This window comes from Adiantum capillus-veneris, chromosome 4, assembly GCF_014529385.1.
Source record: "Adiantum capillus-veneris isolate H3 chromosome 4, ASM1452938v2, whole genome shotgun sequence".
Classification (NCBI taxonomy): domain Eukaryota; kingdom Viridiplantae; phylum Streptophyta; class Polypodiopsida; order Polypodiales; family Pteridaceae; genus Adiantum; species Adiantum capillus-veneris.
In genome coordinates this window covers 59,735,706-59,756,847 of record NC_140934.1, presented here as the reverse complement: position 1 = coordinate 59,756,847, position 21,142 = coordinate 59,735,706, and the positions used below count along the sequence as shown (strand labels likewise).

General features: G+C 40.6%; 1 pseudogene; it reads left to right on the top strand.

The window, feature by feature from the left end:
• Positions 1 to 291: 291 nt before the first annotated feature.
• LOC147459256 (uncharacterized) lies at positions 292 to 3,012 on the top strand (annotated as a pseudogene).
• The last annotated feature ends 18,130 nt before the right edge of the window (positions 3,013 to 21,142 follow it).

Here is a 21,142-nt window from a genome sequence, read left to right as displayed (position 1 = left end):
CTTAGCCATGGAGTGGCTGTAAATGTTTTTGAACTTATGTGTCTCAAATTTTAGAGGAATTTTTCAAATCCCCTCTCTTCCAACAGGCATTCTTGAATTTTGAAGTGGCATAGCTTTGAGTTAAGATACTTCTTTTGAAGGCTCAATTATACAATGTTCATGCATAGTTAGAGGGGATATTTTATGTATGTGCACACATACTTTGCGTGTGTGTGTGTGTGAGAGAGAGGGAGAGAGGGAGAGAGAGGGAGGTATGATATCTTATTAAATTGATTTCTCTTTTATGTTAGGATGTCCCAAAGAACGTTGTTTGCGATGCCACGCTTCACAAGGGAGCAACCACCTGTCAAGAAATCAAAGAAGAGGCGTCGTGCAAAAGACGGTTCCTCTATTGAACAAGTGGTGGAGCTTCAAGTGGAGGACAACATAACAGGTAGTAGTAATGATGGCTCTAATGCTTCCAAGGTTGATGATAAAGATTCTGAGGTAAAAAAGGAACTTTGTAGGCTTGCATGGAACCCTTCTTGGGCTGGAAGTAGGGGTGCATTTGAATGGGCTGAATTTGATCCTGTTAGTGCTGGGATGTTTTGTAAATATTGCAAGTAGGTTAATAACTCGCGCAGTGAGTTTGGTAAGAACGGATCTACTAATGTCCAGCATAGTGCTCTAACTGAGCATGCAGGTACTAAAGCACATCGAGACACACACTATATGTTTGGAAAAAATAAGATAACCATCGAAGATGGGGTTGAAAAGCGTCAAGATGTTGCGATGGTAAGTAGTAAACGACTGTTTGTTGTTGCCTACCATGTTGCCAAGGAGGATTTGGCTTTTAGTAAGTTTACTTCTACTCTGGATTTACTTGAGTTTTGTGATTGTCCAAACTTGGTGAGAGATTTGTATCAAAATGATAAAGCATGCAGCTCTTTTGTGCGTTATATTAGTGAGGACTTGCTGACAAAAATATTGTTGCGTCTAAATGCTTCAAAATTTTATAGCATAATGATGGATGAATCAAGAGATATAGCCACATGCCAGCATATGATTGTCTATGCGTCCTTCATCGAGGATTCAGATCCTATTACAGTTTTTTTTGGGACTCTTGGAGGTTGCAGAAGGTACATCTGAGCATTTGCATGAACGTGCAAGTTTCTTTTTGGCTGAGTTGCAACTTGATAGATCAAAAATGATATGTATTGGGACCGATGGTGCATCTGCAATGATAGGAAGGCACAATGGGGTGGTTACTCGTTTTAAACGAGAAAACCCTTACATGACTTCTATTCATTGTATTGCACATCGAGCTAGTCTATGCTTGGTTGATGCAGTGAAAGGCAATGCTTATGCACAATATATTGATCAAATTGTGAATGAGATTGCATCCACTTTTAGTAAGAGCTCCATTAGAAGTGCTAAATTGGCAGATCTTGAAGCTGAATTTGGATGTGCAGTGTTGCAAATGAGCCGCATTTATAAAGTGCACTGGTTAAGTAGATCTATGTGTGTGCACAAGGTATGTGAGTCTCTTGAAGAGCTACTCGTCTTTTGAAAGGAGCATAACTCTTCTCTCTTTGACAAGGTAAAATATTTTCAGTTTGTATATAGCTTGCACTTTATGGATGACATCTTGCAGTGGTTAGCGATGTTGTCAAAGATATTCTAGAGCACTTTTGTTGATATAACCGCTGTAGTTGGTTTGATTGAAGCAGAGATACGGCTAATTACTTCACAATTTATAGAAGTTCCTGTCGTTGATATTAATGCTTTTGTGCTTGATGGCTTGGATTATCCTATGATTCCAGATTATGGACCGCGTAATGGACAGCTTGCGGCTCTCCGCGCCTCTATTCGGGGAAACATGTATAAATTTGTTGAGCTTGAAAGAGCAAAATGTGGTAAGGATATGGATGCTACTATTTCTTTTCAAAGGCAATTTTCACAATTCATTGTTGCTAATTTGCGACAACGCTTTCCCGATATGGGTTTATTGAGTTCTTTCAAAGCTTTATCTCCATGTTGTTTTCTAGCTGGCATTGCATATCGAAACTTTGGATATGATATGATTGATAACCTTTTGTCATTTCATGGTGAGCCAAAGGTCTTGCATGGGGAGATTATAGACCCTCTAGTTAGTAAAGTAAATGCAAAAAGAGAGTATGATGTTTTTAGAGAGCAAGCACCTTATGAGTGGAAGGGTAGGGGTTTAAAAGATGTATGGCTCTCTATTGGTAGAAATCCTACCACTAGAGAGAAATATACAACCCTCTTGAAACTAACAGAGCTTTCCATGCTACAATGTGCAAGTACATCTGCTTGCGAACGTGGTTTTAGTGTCCAGAATCTTATCAAGACTCGATTGCGTCGCCATTTGAGCACTCACAACTTAGACGCTCTAATGCGCGTATCCATTGAAGGGCCACCATTAAGAGCTTATGCATTTGAGGATGCCATTAAGTTGTGGAGAAATCGAGCAAAGACAAGTCGCCATCTCTTCAGCGAGTCCAAAAGGTAGTGTCTTAAATGTGTTCTTAGTTATTCACATACTTGATCAACTAACAATGTGCATTGATTGAGCCAATCTTACTATCCATTGTTCTTATGCAGGATGAATGGAGTCTTTATGGAGGATCGATGCATATCTCTTGGAGGTTGATGCTTCATTGTTTGTGAGATTGCTTGTCATGGTTAGTTTTGGTTATTCCAAGAAACTTTATGGTTGGACAATGATGGTTATGTATGACTCCCAGTGTGTGGAAGCTTATGATGCTTTATGGCAGGTTTTTGTTGGTTAATCATGTGGTTAGTTTTGGTTATTACAGGAGACTTTATGGTTGGACAACCATGGTTATGTATAACAAAGCGTGTGGCAGCTTATGATGCTTTATGGAAGAGTATGTGGTAGCTTTTTGTTGGCTAAACATGTGGTTAGTTTTGGTTATTTTAGGAGACTTTATCGTTGGACAACCATGGTTATGTATGGCAAAGCGTATGGCAGCTTATGATGCTTCATGACAGATTTTGTGATAGGTTTTGGTTGCTTAAACATGTGGCAGGGTATGGTTTGGTTTGGTTTGTGATCATGGTTTGATGACGCATGCACAAGATGATGCTCATTGCTTATCAATATTACGACTGATATACAGTATTGTTGGTCATGTCTTGTCATGCGTATGTGCAAAATTGGTCATATTGAGGTTATGGTGGTTATGACTTCGCATGAGCAACATGATTTTGGGATTTTTTCATGGTTGGTTATAAGGAAGATAATGCTGGTTATTAGTGGATATATGTTGATGATAGTTTGTTTTGGATAATAGCTTGGTATGGTTGCCATATCAAATAGGTAGATGCGGTAAGTTCAATGTTTTTTAAATTTGTTTTACTTATGGAATTGAATTTTTTCATATTCATACTGATGTTCTGACTTGTTTGTTTGGGGGGAGGATAGCTGGCTTCCTCTTTTTGCACATGTCTCGATTGAGCAATCGGAGGCAGCCAGCTATCTTCTTCCCGTAGAGAGCTCGGCTTAGGCCATGGATTTGCGTCCATGGTGATGGGGTTCAAATCCCCTACTCTCTTCTTACTTGGTTTGGTTGTAGTTTATGCAGGTTGACATACCAAGATCAAGTGGTCATTCAAGGTGCAAGTATTTGTTACTTTTCTTAAGCTATGTGGTATGAATGTAAATCTTGGCATTTGTTTTGATAAATTGTCCATCTAGATGACTTCTTTCAGAATGAGCAACGATTCTAGTGATATATTTATGAGAAATATGTCAAACCAATAGAGGTTGCATTTAGTTTCTTGTTTTTCCATTATAAAACATATTTTTGTGGTCCATTTTCTCTATTTTGTCTTGCTTTTAAAAAAACGGTAAATTTTTTGGGCTTCTTTAAAAAACCGGTTAATCTTTCTTCTTTCCCTTTGAAACCGGTTAGAGATCTCAAAAACCGGCTAAGATTTTGGGACGCAAGTATTTTAGTTGGTTTCCATATAGGTTTTGCGCAGACCCTGATCCACTGCCCTTCTAGGATGAAATCCTCAATCAGGTTGTAGATCATGAGTGCTACTCAATCATGGATGGGTTTTAAAATCTTGATAGCAATTGAAAACTAACATCGTGACTCCTTGGGGTTGTTTTGCCTACAGGAGAATGCATTTTGGGGCATATTCTACCTTTCAAGGGTTGATGAATAAAGTGTTTGGTCCTTGGTTGGGTAAGTTCATTTGAGTTTTCATGGATGATATTAGATGTTGTAGCTCTACGTTCACTCATTCGGAGAAATTGTTGAGTTTTAAAAGACTTCAACAAGAGGGTGGAAAACTTATCCCAAAGAAGTATAAGTTTTCTCATGCTAGAGCTCATTTGCTAGGACATGTGATTTCACAAAATGGAATAGAGGTTGAACCTGAGAAAGTTAAATCTTTATTGCTTATGGATCTGCCCAACAACACAAAGGATTTGACATCATTTTTGCATAAGCTCAGGTACTTATCACAATTTTTTTGGATGCTATGTCAGTATGTGTATCCCCTTCAAAAATTGAGCCTGAGAGTTCAAGGGTTTAAATGGAATGAAAACATGCAACATGCTTTGATGGTATCAAGGAGGCATTGTGTGCTTTACCAAGAACAAGTCCTCCTGAATTGGAATCCATTTTCTATGTATCTATTAGTGTGGGATCAATAGCTTTTGGGTCAGCCCTCTTACAAAAGCAAGTTAGAAACTTTAAGCCAGTCTATTTTGAGAGCAAGTTAAAGAATATAAGTGAGTTCTCCTACATGGAAATGGAGCAGTGGATATTGCATTGGTTCTTGCTTGTTGCAAGTTCAAGACAAATTTGCTACCATGAAAGTTCTATGAGCTCACCACATCAAACCTTTTGCTAAATGTAGTACGACATTTGAAGCCTAGTAAGTGCATCTGAAAGTGGACTATGGGGCTGCAAGAGTACAAGTTTGAATTCAAACTTGATCATTCTTTTAAAGCTCACTTGGCAAACATAGTGGTACACAAGGGAGGGGAGCTTCCATCTTACCCAAGAGTTGACAAAGGACAATCACAAAGAGGCAATGGATATTGCAGATGCATATATGATGATGTTTGATGGTGCCTACATGGAATTTCTTCAAAAGGCAAGTGGTGGGATGATCATCAAGAATCCAAAAGGCGATGTAATTTTTTCTAGAGCTTACGATTTTTTATGAAGTTGAAAGAAATAATGAGGCAGAGTACCTCACTCTTTTCCTTGGATTGAAGCAGTGTGTGAGTTTGGACTGAGGAGAGTCATTGTGAAAGGGGATGCACTGCCATTCATGAATCAGTTGCTTGATTTATGGAATGTTAAGAAAGAAAATTTAAAGAAATGGTTTTATGGAATCAAGAAGCTCTTACATAACTTTGAGCAAATACAGTTTAAGCATGTTCCTTGTGAGAAAAATAAAGAAGCTGATGAATTGGCTAGGGAAAAGTTGGATGCTTTGGTAGCTCCTCTAAATTTTAAAGACGCCATGTACGCAGGAAGGGAGTCACTACAAGATGTGGAAGTATTTCTTGGTAAAGGGCAATGTCCAGAGGGCATCTCAAAGTTTGGGCATAAGAGAAAAGTTGTTGCAAAATCAAGGAACTACACATTGGTAGGTGAGGAACTCATGTTTTATGTAGAGATAGCATTCTAAGGAAAGTACCATACAAAGAAGAAATAGGTTTGATTTTGAATCATTACCATGAAGATACTGGTCATCAAGGCAAGGACCAGGTTATCTTTCGTATTTTGAGAGTGGGTTATTGTTGGCCCTCCATGATGAGAGATGCTTTTTTTTGTGCAAGTCATGCCATAAATGCCAAGTGTTTGCAAATCAAAAGCTTTTGGCTGAGCCTTAAAAAGCAATAATGTCTTTTGATGCATTTGCAAAATGGGGACTAGATGCTATAGGTCCGATGCCAATAACCAATAATGGCAAAAAGTATATCCTTGTGGTTGTGGACTATTTGACAAAATGGGTGGAAGCAAGAGCTGTAAAAGATGTAGCAATAGGAAGAGTGGCCTTCTTTTTGTATGAACAAGTGTTGTAGATTTGCAGCTCCTATGGTCATCATTTTTTATCGTTGAACATGATTTAGAGGAAAACTTATTGGTGCTCTCATTGAGAATTTGAAAATTCAGCGCGGGAATTCTTCTCCTACTACCCAAAATGCAATGGATTGGTTGAAAATTCCAATGGCAAAATTGTAAGGATGTTGTCAAAATATGCTAGAGAGCTTCCCAAATAGTTGGACCTAGATTTGGAGAAGTGTTTGTGGGCTTTTAGAACTACGTATAGAGTGTCTACACAGTTTACACCGTATGAGCTTGTGTATGGAAAGGAAGCTCTCATGCCTATACAAGTGCAATCGGATGCATTGAAGTTGTTGTGTATAATGCAAGGTGAGCATAAATACAATCTACAAGAAATGATTATTGCTCTAGAGTTGTTACAAATGAATAGAGATAGATTTATGATTATTATCTTCAACAAGCAGAGACAAGGATGGAGAAAATGAATAAGAGGCTGCTAGGGAAAGAAATTAAAGAGGGAGATCTTGTAATGAAGTATGATTCTCGCTTGGATTTCACTTTTCATAAGAGGTTTAGGGACAATGGTTGGGGTCGTACAGAGTGAAGCATGTGTTTTTGAATGGCACTTTTGAGTTGGAAAAACTGTCTGATGAACCTTTGCGTTAGAGGATAAATGGTTATAGATCGAAGAAGTATGTTGCTAGGAATGTGGTTCCACATGCAAATAGAGGGTGGGCAATGATGATAATTTTTGGTGTGTATGGAGTAGTGTGTAAGTTCATGGACATGTGTATAAATAAACATGAATACATGCATTTGAAAGCCTCACAACGTGATTTTGGGTTTCAAACATGATGCAACATGTACACATTGTAAATAGTAAGGTTTGCGTGTGAGCAATTGTGCACATGGATATGCCTGGATAGGGTGTCAAAGCGTTAGATGTGGTTCCAAGTGGCTTCTTTTGGCTCTAGAGAATGTTTTTGAGATTTCTAGAACGTAAATAATGCAAGTGGAAAGTGTGGGTACTCTCATCCCGCCCCAAAAGTTTGACACATATAGTAACTATCTATTTGTGATACTCGATCTACAATGATGCACAATTTGCCTCAAAAGTGGTAAAAACTAGGATTTTGATATGTGGCCAAGAAGATATCAAGGATCAAGCCTACAAAATTTTGTGGATTTGGAGTCTGTTTAGTATTTTTCCTACGAAAAATGCATGTCGAGTGTCAAAATTGGACCTAAAAAAAGTCAAAAACGTTGTGAAAAGGTAAAAGAATTCCACATCACTCATGGTGCCATGAGTATACCAACTGAGGGACTGTGTGTATAGTTCAATATCAAATCTCACCTCTCCGTGTGACGGAGAAAGTAGGGTTTCTATCGATGGACCTATGCAATCCTCTCTTGTTTGCAACCCGTTTTCAAGTGCATGGAGGAGTGAATGAATTTTTCTTCTATTCAATTTTGCACTTGGGAGAGTATAAGAAAGTTTTGAGGTTTCCATGGGTATGTGTGTGTGAGGAATTGAGGGAAGAAGGTGCAAATTTTTGCAAGACTAGGTGACCCATTATTGATGCCATTAGGGTTGAGGCTACAACAAAGAGTCCAACAGAGTGGAGTTTGGTGAATATTTTGCAATGGTTTCAGAGAGGAATTTTGTGGCTTACACTTTTGAGTTTTTGATGGTCTTTCTTGTGTCTTTTGGTGTCCATCAAGTGGGATTTCAAGCTTGGATTTGTTGGAACTAGGGTTGCAGAAAAACACGCACAGCTTGGAGAAGATAAAGGAAGCTCAAGGCACACAATAGAGAGTGTATTACATAGTGTGCAATAGAAAGATAAGTTAGTCCTAGAGTGATGGGCATATATACAATGCATGGGGGGAAAAAACCTCCTAGTGAGGGAAAAAAATACGCGACGATCCTAAGTGTGTTCACACACATCACTACCACATATATGGTAACAAATCCCCCTGGGAGTGATGCGGTGAACGAGAGCTGGCACATAGAGTATAAGGAAGTGCCATGCCCTGAGGACATGATCAGTCCACAAAGAGAAGTAAGCCCAAAGCTTTGCAAAAAGCTTCAAACTTCTCACGAGAAAATGCCTTTGTGAAAAGATCTGCACGGTTATCCTATGTTGGCACATAAGCCAATTTGATCTCTCCTGCTAAGAGCCTCTCCCTGATAGAGTGGTAATGCACCTCAATGTGCTTTGTGCAAGCATGAAAACTCTCACAACTACCAATGCGCTTTGACTGTCAATGTAAATAGTTCTGGTAGTGTCCTTTCCAACACCTAAATCAACCATAAGGCGTCTGAGCCATACACACTCAACCGCAGCACTGACGATTTCCTTATACTCAACCTCACAATTGGAAGTGGCCACAATAGGTTGCTTCTTGCTCAACCATGATATGCATGAGCTGCCAAGCATGAAACAAAAACCACTTGTGGACCTCGTATGTCAAAACAACCAACCCACTCTGAGTCCAAAAAAGCATGTAAATCTGGCAACAATGATCCCCCCTTGGGATAAAACAAGCCAAGATGTAAAGTGACACTTAAGTAGTAAAAAATTCATTGACAATCTGCCAATGCTTAGACCCTGGGCTATGCATGAATTTGCTGACCTGTGAGACTGCAAACTGAATATCCGACCTCGTGTTGCATACATAACTGAGACAGCCTGTTGGGGTATAGGCGTCTGTGCCTTGCCCGGCCGCCCAGAGTCTGGGCGCCCACTGACTTGTATACCTTATACATAGCATAAGTGTATAGGGGGCTGCTCACTCTTCTGAGTCTCCCCACCCATATCTGTGTTGTGTGTCTCCTTCTCTCTCTCTCTCTCTCACTCTCTGTCTGTGGTGCTCCCCGATCCCCTTCAATTGGTATCAGAGCTATGGTGACCGCGGAGAGCACGACGGCTTTGAGAGCTTCGAGGCGATAGCTCGCTCGCTCTCGACGGTGGAGTTCGATCGCGGAGTTTCACGGAGAGCGATTTTAGCTTGAGGAGCATTGTCTTTGGAGCTTAGGAGCTTGGTGTGGTCAAGCTTGGTCGAGGAGGCGGTTGCGGCTTCCTTGGTGAGAGGAGCTTTTGAGCTCAGTGGAGCTCGTTAGAGAAGTGCTCGGCGGAGGAGAGCTTGACATTCGAGTGCTTGGATGCTGTTGTGGCAGAGCTCTTGTGTTGGAGCTTGCATTGAGAGGACATTGCATCACGCAGAGTGGAGCAAGAGCAGGTTCAAGACTGTGTGCAGCTCGTTTTTGCCATTTTCGGGCTCTAAAACGCAGTTTTTTGCGTAGCTCCGTCATACAGAGTCAGATCTACATGATCCAGGAGTCTAGGTCAGGGTTTTGGCACGCTCCGGACGCGATGGTGATGTCTATTTGCTGAAATTATGCTTTGAATTACAGCAGGTACAGCAGCAAGTTTATTTGTGCACTTTCGGGTCCCAAAAACACTCTTTTTGGCATAGCTTTCACACCCGGACTCGGATACATATGATCCAGGAGTCTACCTTGGGGTTTTGGCACGCTCCGGACGCGCTCGTCATATCAGAATTTTAAAATTCTGAACGCTGAATTTTCTGCAGCAGCAGTTGTTTATTGTGTGTCGAGGATTCCACACATGGTTTGCTCTCAGATGTGAGAGTGATATTTGCTGCAAGTTTCCTCACAGGTGGGAGGATACGATGTATGCCTTATGTGGTTTGATGCTCAGGGAGACTAATGTGATTGCATTTTGAGCTCGGCAATGTATGCCTCGAGCATGTTTTTTGGCAGTCACAGGTAGAGCAGATATTTGTGTACTAGATTTGCAGGTGCTTGCAATGATGTATGCAAAGTGTGGAGATTGGTGCATGCATTTGGAGTGCGGTTTGATGCGCTTTGGTTGCTCATGGTTTTGAGCGTGCAGTCAGTTTGGTTACTGGTTTTGTGGCCGTTTTACTGACGAAACTCTGGCAAAATTTTCCCAGGAGTTTTATGCGCATCATTTATGCGATCTAGGTAGAGATTGCGGGTTGCACTCAGCATTTGTCTGTGGTGCTCCCCGATCCCCTTCAATTGGTATCAGAGCATCATTTATGCGATCTAGGTAGAGATTGCGGGTTGCACTCAGCATTTGTGTGTGGTGTTCTCTGCAGGTGGGAGATTTGTGCGTGTGTATGCATCGATACCGCACATTGTGGGCTTGGTGATTAGCTCACGGGTTTGACAGGCGTACAGTTATCTTGGCACACTCACAGGAGTGAGTATTGTGATGTATGCTTGTGTTGCTACGAGCTAGGTAGCCGGATTCGAGCACTAATGGCTTGAGGTTTTTTCAGCAGGTTTCAGCTACAGGTTTACAAGTTTACAGGCAGGTTTGAGGGCTTATTTGGGTGCTGAATTTTCAGCCATTGTATCCTCTTTGTAGGTGTCCATGTATGACTCAGTTGTAGGCTGATCTGGGACACGTTTGTGACTTGTTTATGCAGTTGTTTAAGAGCTGAATTTTGGGGCTGTTTTGGGGCTGATTTGCAGCCATATTTGCAGACTTTTGTTGATGCGATTCAAGTCAGTTTAGGGCTGATTTGGTTGACATTTGCTACTCATTGTTGGTTGCTCTTTGGCGAGCATTATGGCTGATTTTTCATTTGACTTCCAGCGTTATGGTCTGACACAGTTTGATGGTACAGATTTTGTTGCTTGGAAGGAACATATGCTTGTTGCATTGACAGATTTGGGGCAGGATAAACCCTTGCGTGGTTTATCGGCGAAGCCCAAGTCTATGAGTGATGATGATTGGCAGGATCTTGATGAGTTAGCAATGTCTACGATTCGTTTGCATCTGGTTGAGTCTGTTTACTGGCAGGTCTTGAGGGAGACTACAACTCATGCTTTATGGCAGAGTTTACATGCTATGTACGGGACATCCATGTCTACAGGGAAGTCTAGTCCCACTTCTATGTCCATGGGAGAGATTGGTCCCACACGCAAGTCTCGACGGCATAGAGACTTGACATGTTGGCATTGTGGACACAGAGGGCACATTAGGCGTCGATGTTTCAGGCGTTTGAGACAACTGAGGCGACAGATGCGTGATGCAGATTTGGGCATGACAGATGCTAGTGAGATCAGTACAGTGGTTACTGAGTATGCTTGTGATGGCGATGTCACATTTACATCTAGCTTGTCTTCAGACAATCTTATGTCTACGGATTGCATATTGGATTGCACATTGTCTTCACATTGGTTACTAGATTCAGATGCTACATTCCATGTTACGTCGCATCGTGAGTGGTTTAGCACGTTTTCTAGTGGGAGACTTGGTTGTGTGCACATGGCTGATGGTGCTATGTATGACATTGAGGGTACAGGAGATGTATGTTTGTCCTTGCCCAGTGGTATGAGATTTACCCTGCGTCATGTGCGTTATGTGCCAGATCTGAGACGGGATTTGATCTCAGTCAGACAGTTACGGGATAGTGGATGTCAGATTTCGCTACGAGAGCGAGATTTTGTGATGCATTTGGGTTCGCTAGTGATTGCGAGAGGGGCCAGGAGTGGTACAGGTTACCCATTGCATGTGGATCACGCGAGAGACGGTGTTGTCTCTGTGATCATACAGCCAGGTAGACAGCGAGAGAGCAGGCAAGTCTCTTTTGCTTGTGGGTTGCAGGATACTTTGCATGGAGTGCAGAGTAGTGAGCTCGTTGTGCACACAGTTGGGGCACAACTTGAGCAGTCACACAGAGAGGTGACAGAGTCAGACATGCATGCTTTGCTAGTGACTGAGCAAAGCAGAGAGTCAGTTGTGCGAGATACTTCTATGCAGGATAGACAGGTAGAGCGGTCTTGCTCTAGTGAGTCACGACAGGAGGACGTTGTGCAAGAGTCTATGCATACGGAGTTAGAGCATGAGAGCTCTAGTGAGTCACAGCATATTGAGTGGTCATGTTTGCAGTGGATGATTGCAGAGGAGGCTGAGACGTCAGTGATTATGCAATCATTCCTTTCTATGCTCAACAGTGAGCATGGGGATATAGTTGTGCAGGATATGTCTTCCAGCAGACACCTAGAGCAGCTGGTTTGCTCTGAGGTTGCACGACAGGTTGATGCGTCTTTTGCGGACAGTCAGGAGATGCATGTGGCTGACACGCCTTGTCAGTCAGAGATGCCTATTGCCAGGGATATATATGTTGATGCATGCTCCGTAGAGCTAGCAGGGCCCGCTAGCATTGCATCGGCATTCGGTGGTCTCATGTATGAGATGTTGATCTTGAGACCAGATATCGCAGCTGCAGTGGGAGCATTTGCAGTTGGGGTTGTCAGTCATCTGTTGACTGATGATGGCATAGTGCACGAGGGAGATATGCAGGTATTGCGTACATACTTGCAGTACGTGTGCGGTACGTCTGGTGGTGTATGGACTTACACAGGAGCAGGACAGTCGGATGCACACGATCACAGCCAGCCAGTGGGCATCGGTTGAGAGCGGTTTTCTCTCACCTTTTTTAGTCTTTAGACTAGGTTCCCTTGCTTAAAGGCACAGTCGCCTTTAAGTGGGAGGTTGTTGGGGTATAGGCGTCTGTGCCTTGCCCGGCCGCCCAGAGTCTGGGCGCCCACTGACTTGTATACCTTATACATAGCATAAGTGTATAGGGGGCTGCTCACTCTTCTGAGTCTCCCCACCCATATCTGTGTTGTGTGTCTCCTTCTCTCTCTCTCTCTCACTCTCTGTCTGTGGTGCTCCCCGATCCCCTTCACAGCCAACAATAGTTTGGTAAATAGTGATATTGACAAGATCACCAACATCATGAAGACTCAATTTCAAATCTTTTTCCATGGGCGTGGCAATAGGTTTTCAATCCTCAAGTCCAAACTTACATAGCAATGTCTCTATGTAACTTTTTTGACATAAGGCAATACCACCATCACACTGCTTAAACTGTATACCCAAGTAATGATGAAACACTCCCAAATCTTTCATCTTGAAAGTAGCATTCAAATCAGCCTTAAATTCCGCAATATGTCTCACATTTACAATCATTCACATAGAGAACCACAATGAGAAGTACACCACCCTCAAACTTTACATACAATGTGCTTTCTGTGGGAATGTTACGAAAGCCTCCTTTGACCAAATGAGTGTCAACCTTCTCATACCAAGCACGACGAGATTGCTTCAACCCATACAAAGATTTCTTCCATCTGCACACTTTATCATCTTGTTCTTTCTTGACAAAACCATGAGTCTGCGTTACATAAACTTCCTCAAATTTGTCACCATTCAAGAAAGCAGTAACAATGTCTGATTGATGTAGATCCCAACAAAAATGAGCTGCCAATGTATATAGAAAACGCACAGTAGTCATGTGCAAGTGGGAGCAAAAGTATCTTCATAATCTATGCCTTTTTGTTGTGTATAACCCTTTGCAACAAGTTGAGCCTTATATCGATCAATCTCACCATTCGGATTACGTTTCAACTTCTAAACCCACTTCGTACCAATGGCCTTTTTGCCAGGAGGCAAATCACATAAAGTCCATGTGTCATTTTCTATATGTGCATCATATTCAGATTGCATGGTAGCCACCCAAATTTTTGAATTCTATGCTTCATCAAAAGACGGAGTTTCCTCAACATCATGTAAGCTAGACACAGACAAAGCATAATAATCTGATGCATAAGATGCATGGTGAGAATCTGAACGAGTATGACTAGACAAAGGTGCATCCAATTTACTGTCACACAAAGTATGCACCAGTCATTTTGGCATACCTCTAGCCTACTCATTCTTAGCCCCTTCCTCATCAAGTACATCGTGTACATCTACATCAATAATAGACTGATATGTAGCATTTTCAGAAACCCCCATAGGTTGTACATTTTTCTCATTGGAATTTATGTTCGAACTTTGACCACTGAAAAGAGGCAACAAAGTGTCAAAAATATTTTGTGAGCTTACATTATTGTCTCTAGTACATGACAACAAGGGCTGAACAAAATCTTCCAAAAACACAACATCTCGTAAGACCAAGATATACTTTGTTTGTGGATGATACAACCTGTAACCTTTGCTTTCAACACTATAAGTTTATAGGATTGCTCGGATAGGCGCCCACCTGGTCAGACACGTAGCTGGACACCACATTTGTACTCTTATTATTTTTCCAAGGTAGTGTAGTGATACTCTGTGTAAATCATGATTCCAAAGTAGCAGGTCAATTTCCTAAGTTGTAATTTTGTAATGACATTTGTAAAAGTCCATGCCTTTGCAGAGAGATCTATTTACTCTATGGGGGATCTTTACTCTAGATACGATCAAATTCAGTTATCTTTCGAGAGCAGGGATCTTCACTGGCCATTTAGAAAGCCCTAGGTATAAAGGTCAATAACTTTAATGTGAAAGAAAGCTTATCTTTAGAAGAAGAAGGAGCTCTACAAAACGTACGCTCAAGCTACTAAGTTGCTCCAGCTTGTAATCAAGTTTTCTAACGATTAGGTAATCTATTTTTTATTTTGAAACTTGCATTGTGTTCCTCTCGCTTTGCTCTTTCATTCAAATGTAATCATTGTCAATTTTGTTGAGGTTCATGACTACACATTAATGAGCCTAATCTTTAGATTTGAATGCTTAAAACACTGTTTTTTGACGTTTTGACCATAGGAGAGTGTTCTTAGACCATAAGACGACCTTTCTAGTCTAATCGGTCGCATTTTTTAGGACCTTTTTCATGATGGATCGTGATTTTTCTACCTTGTTGGATTGTGACTAGAGTTGGTAGGATAGTGCCCCTAGGTGTCCTAGACCTCCTCTTAAAGTTTCGTTGCATTTTGAGTTCGTTCGAGTGCTGAAATGCATGATGAGCAGTGAGGAAGGATATAGACAGATTTCTATGATCATTGAGTGATTGATTTTCTTGTTGAGTTGGTTTGCTTGCTTGTTAGGTTCAATTCTTGAGATTGACAACCTCAAAGAGTCTTTGTGCCCCATCCAAATCACTTCCCTGAATATTGACATTATGATAATGCCAGATAGCTATGCTACAAACGTTCGGCATGGAAACCCATTAACATTGGTTCCGTTGTCAGTTATAATGATCCTTGGATGGTGAGTGACCTAGTGCGTATTTCGAACGTTCTTTTTTGAAGATTTGTCTCCCATTCCATTTATACTTCAACAGTGAAGCAGCTAGACATGGGCTTTAGTGCTTGGTAGACTCTAGAAGTCGAGGACTTGCTAGATCTATTCTCGAGAGGTAAAGAGGGTTGTGAGTGAGATAGCCAAAATCATTTCATTCTTCAATTTTCCTCTATGCTTTCAGAGTACTGTACCATTTTTTGTTACGACTTTATTTTGTACCATTTTGTTTGTTCATATTTCATATTTCATCTTTCATTTCATTACTTAGGAGTAGGTTAAATAACAACTTCAACCATCAAATTTGAACTAAAAGATTGAGAAAAAAAGGGTGAAAACCATATTTTGGCCGAAACGACCATAAGTATGAAATTCTAAAAATTTGATGGTAGAGACCTCAAAAGCGATTCAAATTCAAAAAGTTGTGGATCAAGGGCATTGGCATACTCTCTAGAAGCAATCTGGAAAGTCTGGCTAGATTTTGTGGAGGAACATGGATCGCGATCCATGTACCCCAGAGACCATTTTGGCAAAAAAGTCATCAGTGACAGTGAGCATTAGTGGGATATTGCTCTGATCAAGTTTTCTTGAAAGAAAAACTTAAAAATCACATCAAAATCGATTGATATGGCAAAAACAGCAAAACATGCATTCTAGACACAAAATTTGGAAATTTTCAACTTTTTGGGATTCAAATAAAAAAAGGGGTAAGATTTGACTTCTATAAGGAATAGAGAACTAGCAGAACAAAATTCATGAAAAATGCTTCCAAACATGGATCGCGATCCATGTACCTTTTGACATTTGGAACTGATATTTGACCAGTACATCCTTGATAACTAGTGGAACAACTTTTTCAAAAGGGACTATAGAAAAAATTTGCAAGAAGTTGATCAAAACACCAAAATTCTACCAGATAGCTAAAACAACAAAGCAAACATAAAATTTTGCTTTTGGTTGGACAAAAGTGATTCAAATTCAAAAAGACTGTCACCATAACAGGGACTATAAGTTGACCAAGTTTCATGTCAAAATGAGGTCAAACATGGATCGTGATCCATGTGCCTCATCATGATCTTTAGCTAAAAATTGACAAGTGGGTAGCTGATACCATTTGGAACAACTTTCCCAAAAGTCACAATATCAAAAAATTGAGAAAAATGGGTCAAAATAGACAAACACAATAAATAATCAAAAACCACAGGGCAAACAAAAAAATCAACTTCTGATTGAGGAAAAGTTGTCTAAATTCAAAAAGAAGTGGTGGAGTAGACTATTGACACTGCAAGTAATTATCAGGCCAAATTTGGTGTTCAGTCTCCCAAATATCATTGTATGAGCACAGTGTGAGAATGAGTGAGAGCTCCTTATTCTTTGTATGTATAAAGAATAAGGAGATAAATGTGGGTGGCCGAACACTGCTTGATGGACACATGCAAAGCACGGTGAGGCATACCGTCTTTACCTAACATGAAAGTGCAAAGGCTACTTGATTGTGCTTGCCAGCAATGTAAGCAATATGAAATTTAAATTGTGAAAGAAAATTTACTCACCTCATTTGTTTGTCGAAGAGCTTGGTTTGCATCATGAAGTTCTTGAGGCTTTGTGATCAGTTCGTAGGATAAATGGAGTCCCCAAGAGATAGTGTTTCCAAGGCATATAGAATGGCTAGTAGCTCTTTTTTGTGTTTGCCCAATACTTGCTTATCGGAGTTGAGTATTCGACTCTCATATGCTATGACATGCCCTTCTTGAAGCAAAACAACTCAAAGGCAATCACTACAAGGAGTCACATTAGACCTTAAATGGCTTTGAGAGATCTAGTAGTGTGAGACAAGTTGAGAGATAAGCTTCTCAAAGCTTCTTGCTCATTTGCAGTCCATGAATACTTAACATTCTTTTTCGTTAAGTCATGTAATGGGCCTGCTATTAGTTATAATTTTTCTATGAAACATCTATAGTATGCACACATACCTATAAAACTTCGTAGCTCCTATAGATTCCTTGGATTAGGACATTCTTTTATTACCTCTAACTTTGTTGGATCCTTACGGGTGCCATCTTTAGAGATAATGTGACCTAAATATAGAATCTCTTGTAGTAAAAAACCACTTTTCTTTTGATTAATGAAAAGCTTATTCTCTCTCACAACTTGAAAGATTACTTGGAGGTGTTGCTTATACTCCTCAAGAGAATTTGAGTGGCCTAAAGATTTTTGTACATCATGAGTTTGAATGCGGATGGAGCATTTGTGAGGCCAAAACTTGTAGCTTATCAAATAGATCTTCTACCCGCATCATGGAAAACCTTTTTTTATATATATAGTGATCCTATTTAGTGCTCTATAGTCGACACAAATGTGATATTTGTCGTCTTTATTTTGTACTAAAAGTATTGGTGAACAGAATGGAGAGGAGCTAGGCCTCACCATCCCTTTTTCCATCAATTCATGCATTTGCCTCATGATCTCCTCTTGTTGAGCTTGTGAAACTGGATAAGGAGGTTTATTAGGCGGTGAGCTTGAAGCTCTATTGCATGGTCATCATCCCCTTGTTTTTGAGTCAATGAAAACATCTTGGAATCCATTTAGGAAATTAGACAACTATAATTCCTCTTGATTCCATTTATTTCTACTTGTAAAACATTAGAATCATTTACAGATTCTCTAACAAAAGTCGTATACATAGAAATAGAGCTTTTCATCGACTTATCAAAAGCAAGCGTATTTAACAGGGATACGGTGTTTCCCGACTCATTAGCATCTATCTACATGGATTTGTCCTTGTAATTGAAATAAATTCTACTTGTGAGTAACTTCATAATGATAGCCACGTGGTTGAACCATGGTGCCCCTAGGATAACATCCTTATGTTAGAGAGGAGAGATGAAAAATTCCTCCTTCAATGTTGACATAGCTTTGGACATGAAGCTTCAATTTCCCAATCAAGGGAGTAAATGCGGCTTCTTTTTCCTTGAAAGATCCATTAGCCTTAACTGTGTCTCCCATCTCATGAGCTTGTATGCCTAACTTAATGGCCAACTCCATTGATATGAAGTTGTGAGTAGAACTAGGGTCAAAAAGGATAAAGAAATCATGCTTCCTCACCTTTCCCCAAGCATAGGAAAGGGATGATCCTTTGCAATGAGTATCTTCTTTTGGAGCTTCAACCATGGAAGCTCTAGGAGTCTCATTGCGTGAATTTCTTTTGGGGCAAGAACGATAGCCATGTCCTTGATCCCCACACTTGAAACATTTATGATCTTTGCGAAAAGCCTCTAACTCTTCAGGAGAGAGTTTATTTTTACCTTTGTAAACTTCTTTCTCCGTTCTTGTTGTTGTTTTTGCTAGAATTGCCTTGGGAAGAATTTTGAGCATTGCTCTTTCCTCTAAGTTCATTTCGGTCTCTAGTTTCCATGGGCATAAAATTCCTTTTAGCCCCTTGTTGGAAATTTATTCATGAAGCAACTATAATATGGTGAACTACTTCAGTGATAGTCGTAGGCCTTTGAGAGTAGACATACTTAGCCATATCTTCAGGTAGTCCCGCACAAAATTGTTGCTTTTGTTCAACAAAGTCTATCTTTTGGAAGACTGTAGCTTTGAGATGTAAATCCCAAAACTTGTCCACATACTTGTGGATAAACTCATTTGGAGATAGCTTCAAGCTTTGCCATTTGGTAAGTACTTTGTCTTTGGTATCGCTTGCAAGAAACTGCTATATTATGGACTCATAGAGTTTTCCATGTCTTTGGAGCTTTTCCATTACCTCGTAGACTACCCACCATTGTCTGACAGACTTGTGGAAATGCATAGCTACATGGCATAGCTTAGAGGACTCCGTGAAGCCCTCATCTCCAAAGGCCGCATCATATTGTTGGATGAAGGTCAAAACTTTGTCCATAGCACCAAAAGTGCAATCATAGGTGACAAAAGAGATGCTCTTTCCTCCCTCCTTGAACTTTTTAAGCTTGTGGGACCTTTTCCAAGCAGCATAGGATTTGCAATGTCCTCTCGTCTTGTACTCTCTGGGACAAAAACCATTGCTTTAATCAAAAGAGGAGGACGATGATGAAGATGGAGAAGAGGGTGACCTCTTTCTCATCTTTTTCTTCTTTTGATTCCTCTCTTCCTTCTTAGAATGACCAGGAGAAGGACTATATGACGATCGTTTCCTCTTGGGAGGAGTTGGGGATCATCTTGACCGCCGTCTTCACGGAGCCACATCTTTCAAAAAACTTGGAGATTCACTTCTTTTTCTTTCATACTATTCTTCCTCTTCTCTCACCGGAGAGAGTCTTCATGTGGAAGTCTCTACAAGAGGCTTCTAAAGCTCTCTCTCTCTCTCTCTCTCTCTCTCTCTCTCTCTCTCTCTCTCTCTCTCTCTCTTCTTGGGGATTTTGGAGAATCCCATGGGTGCAAAGTTGTTGGGCAACTTCGGCTTGTAAAGCGGGGTTTCCCATGGCTTGCTACAGCCTAGTAACAAGATAGTTCACAAACACGGGGGCATCATTAGTAGCACCTTCATGTGCAAAGTCAAAGTCGTCAATTATTCATTCTACTCTCTTTATTATTGTCATCCACGCTAACTAAATTTATGTATATGCTACTTTGTGCTTTGGCAACCTCAAAACTTTAGTTGCTACTCTTCTTGACTTTGAAAATTAGCTCTCAAGTAGACACACCATGGTTTAGAGACTGTTGATTGCAAAGAGTAGTGAAGAGGGTCCAACAGTGCTCGGTTGATTATGGTTCATATTGAGCTTGCTAGTAGCTCAATAATGGTTAAGCCAAAGGCAAGCCCCAAAAGACTCCATTATTAAGTCTATAGTTCCCAATGGTGTACCTCGAACTTAGTTCATTCCAACCAAGATAATAAATCCCTATCCCACCTACCCTCTTGCAATAAACAACTCCAGTATTTCATGGACAACTTAAGGACTCTCTTTGCAAGAAAGAAAAGAGAAACCAATAGCTCTGATACCAATGTAATGGAATACGGCTAATAACATGGATTGTAGTATAATTAAAGTAACAATAGTGAGCATTTTCTTAAGAGGATTCTTAATGAACATAAGGAGAGTACTTGATTAAATGTAGCAAAATAAACATTATACCTAGTTAGCTTGGCATGCACAATACTTGCAGAGAGAGAGAGAGAGAGAGAGAGAGAGAGAGAGAGAGAGAGAAACTGACAACATTTGAGGATCGGATTTACTTGGAGCTGGTCCCCCCTCCAAAAGGATTTTGTATTATAGATTCTCCCTTGAAGAAAGACTTGGTATAATACATGCTTTGTGTTCCCTGAGACTTTGTTGATGCCAGGAAGATGGTAAGCTTCATGCACCGATATTATGTCCGTAACTAACTTCCAAAAACATTAACTTGTCTCTGGCCTCAATCCCAAGACCTCAAACACCTTCAAAGGTGGAGAGAGCTAGCAGGGAGTGAGGAAGATGAACAGAAGAAGATGTATCTCTACGAGAAAGAAGTAGTCTCTTCACATATAATCACTCTTAGAGCATAGCTTAGCATAGTGATAATGAAGATGGAGAGATTGATAAGCATTTCTTTGAGCATAACTCTTGGTTGGATTTTCATTCCATAGCCAAGGGGTGTTGGTGTAGGCTCTCCACTTCTCAAGCTTGGAGAAGGAGATGACGTGTGTGCACAACACACAATGGGCGAGTGTGTGTGTGTGTGTGTGTGTGTGTGTGGCTTGTGGAGAGAGAGAGAGAGAGAGAGAGAGAGAATTTTATTTTGCTACTTTATTCTTGCTACAAGCCTATTGACTCAAGCTTTGGGCTAGCCAATGAATGGCTCTAGTCATAACAAGCAAGGGGTGTAGCATTTGGACAAGTGGCCTCCTTTCCCCCTTTGAAAGAAAGATCTTAATTATTTAATTGTAGCATTTGGACAAGTGTCCTCCTTTCCCCATTTAAGAGAAAGATCTTA